The sequence below is a fragment of the Pinus tabuliformis genome, chromosome 5_1 (genome assembly GCF_031772625.1).
Source record: "Pinus tabuliformis cultivar Carrire ecotype Pingquan chromosome 5_1, CPIR1, whole genome shotgun sequence".
NCBI lineage: Eukaryota > Viridiplantae > Streptophyta > Pinopsida > Pinales > Pinaceae > Pinus > Pinus tabuliformis.
In genome coordinates this window covers 553,284,804-553,289,482 of record NC_142305.1, presented here as the reverse complement: position 1 = coordinate 553,289,482, position 4,679 = coordinate 553,284,804, and the positions used below count along the sequence as shown (strand labels likewise).

Below are 4,679 nucleotides of genomic sequence, written 5' to 3'. Positions count from 1 at the left end.
AGCACACTAGAAGTCAGAGAAGTGCTCCGAGTCTCATCACTAAAGATTATTAAAGATCTACAGAGAATAAAATGTACAAAGTGGATGCTTTTTGAATAGGAAAAGCCCACGGGAAATTCTGGTCACAAATTTTCCTTGTGACTGGACATCATTTTTACATTGTGGAGACTTTTATGGACAAGTCCACGGGAACCAAAAATAAATAAAAAAACTATAATTTTGGGAAACCGAAATTTTTTATACACATTTTCATCCCAAGCCTTGGTAAAAATCATTCTCACAATCATAGGTTTATTTAATATATTTTGATGCTTAATTTTTGTGAGAATAAGCCATTGGTGATGTTTATTCATATATTCTTTTCACACCTTGTTATCTCGGAGAGGATATCGATCTGAGAGAGAAAACATGTCTTTAACGGTCTCATAGGGAAAATGGAAGCAATCAGGAATATTGTGTTCAAAACATATATCACAACCCATTCTAACATATGATTCATGGTAAACAGGATCTATGCCTATTCTGTTCATACCATAATCATTCCACCAATCCTGCATCCAATCACTTTGTTGGTTCCATTGCATGATTCCTGTGGTCGAAAACTTTATCTTGGTGTAGTGCATTTCTTCTTTGCTGTCTTTATTTAATATGTCCCACCACAATCTTTTATAGATGCCGAAATCATAGACTGTGTCTGGAAGGATGAGGCCGGGGTCCTTTCCGGGCCATAGTGCTTCATTATGTGTTGGAAAAGGCCAAGAAGTGTTCTGCATTCGATTTCTTGAAAAATATCTTTCATAGACCCCACTTCTGCTTGCCCCATGTGACCATATCATAGTCAAATCATGAAAGTCATGTAGAAGAGCATCTTGTGCCTGGCTTGCAACATTTATGCTATTGGAATAGACCATATCGTGGATCCATTTGCTCCCTTTTGGGTACACTTTTCTTTCAGGTACTAGATGTAATATATCAATGTGTGCTTGGAAATTAGCATCTAATACTTTTATATTTCTTAATTGCCAAGTGTGCTTCCAATTTTCTTTGTATTCTCACCAACTGAGATTATCTGGAATTGTTCTAAGCACTTCTTTTTGTTGGCCTTGATCCCATTCTGTTACTATTATCATCACATGTTCAATTGGTTGAATAAATTCTCTACTGAGAAAATCTGGCAGATAATTTTCTTTCCCTTTAATATGCTCCACTTTGAAATCAAAGTTGGCCAACAAAGCCTGCCATCGAGTAAACTTGGCTTCCCCGACTTTTTAATGTCTTCGGTTAAGACTTTTTTCATAGCCGAGGCATTAGTCCTTAGGAGGAATTTTTTATTTACAAGATTTACCTCAAATTTATTTATACAATTCTAGGAGGCTTTGACTTCTTTCTCTATAGTAGAATAATTTTGTTTCGCCGGATTCCAAGTTCCTGAAGCAAACTGTACAATTTGTTCTGCACCTTCCTTTTTCTATTTGAGAATGCTTCCCCAACCAATATTGCTTGCATCTAATTCTACGATCTTGAAAGCATTGTCATCAACTACATAAAGGATAGGTATTGTCTTGACTTTACATCTGATTCATTGAACAACTTTGGTATGGACCTCATTCCATGGAGGTGGATTTTTCTTAAGCCTTTGATTTAACAAACTTCTATCCTTTTCATAAGCATGATAGAAGTTACTCACATAATTTGGACATCCTACTCTGATGCTGGGTTTTATCAATAATAATGTCAAGGAACTTTTCAGAAAATTCTAATGCATGTTTTTGCAAGGATAAGAAACATGCATATTTGGCCATTGAATCTTGAAAGTGTCTTTTCATTATTCGAATGCAAGTGAACTCGGAGTCCAGCTCAGAAAGTGCAATATTCTCCTCCATCCTGCTACGCTGCCTCTCAATAAATAAGTAAGGTTCAGTTGCACCGTAACATTCATCGCAGTTTGGATTGTCTCAAAAACTACAAGTTAGTAGTACAGTTCTTGAGAGCATAAAAATGGCTTATTGTGCAGTATCATGCGGCGTCAACCCCTTGCAAAGGGACTATGAGGAAATCCATGTCGCTTGCAAAGGTATTCATCAGATTAGTTCAGTGCATTTGAAACATTTCTTAATTGGTGTTCATCGGATTAGTTCAGTGCATTTGAAACATTTCTCAATTGCTGTTGTTGATTTATGGTTTTGATTGAATGAAATTCCTTTTTTTTTTTCAAATATAATAGGTCTGGGATGTGACGAAGAGAAGATAATACAAATACTGGGAAGCAAAAATGCGCAGCAGGGGAAGGAGATAAGACAAACCTATCATGCAATGTACAAGGAAGACATTTGCAAGTGGCTGGAGAATGAGCTTCACGGCAAATTAGAGGTGCATGCATCTGTTTGTATATATATATATATGTATTTATGAATGAGATATCTTAAAAACAATGTAGTTGATCAGAACCATCCTGGTGATGTTTCACTGCATCCTATGATATTTCGAGGAAAAACTCTCCCTTATCAAGCCCTCTTGGCATGCACTGTTACAATATAATATTGTTTCTTTTTTCGTTGCTGCGTGCAGAAAGCCATTGTCATATGGATCCACGAGCCAGCAGAGCATGGTGCTATAATTTCTGGAACCGCCCTGGAAGGATGGCGCACAGATGATCGTGCTCTAATCGAGGTGATTTGCACAAGGTCCTCCACACAAATCGTTAAGATTCGTGAAGCTTACCAAAAGCGATATCAGAGGTGCCTAGATGATGATGTTGCTTGCAAAACGAGGGGTCCCTATCAAAAGGTTAGATGACGAAAAGCACATCAATCACATCAATCACGGATCCCAAATCAAAATAAAAAATGCTCTTGGAAGGTTTTTATACCCATGGACGTTACACAACATAAATTTGATTTGATGTTAGCATGGAGCAATATTGACAGATTTTAATCCTATGATTCTTTATATCGAGATTATCAATAAATTTAGTGTTTTATTATGTTGACGTATTTAAGGTTATCTCAAATCATGAAGTTCCTATATACATAATCATAGATTTCTTACTTGCTAATGAATTTGGAATTTTGCACTTTGGTGCGCGATGTGGCGGTCGGTTTGCACGCCCCTTGGCCGGGTTCAAATCTTGCTGAGCTGCGTCACAGTGCTGCAGCGTATTTTGTCTTGGTTCGATATGCTTATGTATGATTTGACGGTTTGCCAGCGCACTCTGACAGTATATTGTAATTAAAAGAGAGCTGTTTACAGCTATTGTATGTATGATTTGACGATTTGTCAGCACAGTATGACAATATATTGTAATTAAAAGAGGACCCCTTACCATTCTCCTGGCAACTAGCCCCTCCCATTTTTTTTTAAAAAATGAATTTGGAATTTTGGTTTAATAAACACAGCTACTTCTGGCGTTGCTGAAAGAACACCGATGTGAACGCAAATGAGTTGACATGAACAAGGTTAAATGCGATGTGAAGATGTTGTACGAAGCTGGGAAAGGACGCTGTGGAACCCACGAGGAACCTTTATCCGAATATTCGGCGAGAGAACTGTCCCCCATCTACACGCTACATTTGGTTGCTACAATCAAGAATATGGGCACGACATTAGGAAGGTATGCTTCCAACTGCCATACAACCCTAATTAATCGATCTATCTTTCATTGCTCCGATTCTCGGAAATGTCAGATTTTGGTGGCTTGCTAGGTCACTTATCTGTGAGCTTTTTGACATTCTATACGACAACAACAGGGGCTCAGGAGGGAAACGCAGAAGGAATTCGAGGAGGCCATTCGAGTTACAATCAAGAGCATGTATTTGCCAGCTAACTATTTGGCTAAGGTATTACTTTTAGATGGAGAATTTAGTCTTTCATTTTACTTTTGATTTTTTAAAAAATATGTAGATTATTATATTAACATACTTTTCTTTTAATATATTTTTCCTCTTCTATAAATACATTTCGCGACCCAATTGCAATGATATAATTGTGTGATAATATATTTGTTTGATATTATTCAGGAACTCCACAGAGGATTCGAGGAATGAAAGGGCTTGTAAATGAAATCTGATCTTTACTCGCGCAGAGGTGGACTTGAAGGAAATCAATGTGGTGTATGAGCGAAAGTATAAAATGAGTATCGTACAGGCATTCCACCGGGAGGTTTCTGGTCGTTTCAAGAACTTCCGCCTCGCTCTCACCATTCGCGCTGGCATTCCTCAGGCCCCCATGTCAAACTTCAGTTGTGATTAAGTAATTTGCTATTGGGATAATCACCTCATGGATCAATTAGTATAATATAATAATAATGACTGCCAATAGTGTCCAATCCGCTGGGACGCGCGCAGTCATCCAGTGTGTGTATGCATGATTATCGTAACTATATGCTTGGATTTATCTCAATCATTTTCAATCATCTTCATTCCATCTTGCTGTGGCTTGGACATTGATTTCTTTTCTAACATTACATAAGCATGTCATATGAGATAACCTGTAGTTGGTGAATGAGAAATGTGATTGCAACAAATATCCGGTGGAAAGAAATTGCTCTTGCCTTGATGGTACAGTTTATGAGTTTGGATAGAAGATAAGAATTTTATTATTATTATTATATGGAATGATTTTTTAAAATTATTCTTAATAAATTTTATAGAAAGAAATCATGTTAATAAATTGAATTTAGG

General features: G+C 37.1%; 1 pseudogene; it reads left to right on the top strand.

Moving 5' to 3' along the window:
* The first annotated feature begins 1,998 nt into the window (after nucleotides 1-1,998).
* LOC149165999 (annexin Gh1-like) lies at nucleotides 1,999-4,248 on the top strand (annotated as a pseudogene).
* The last annotated feature ends 431 nt before the right edge of the window (nucleotides 4,249-4,679 follow it).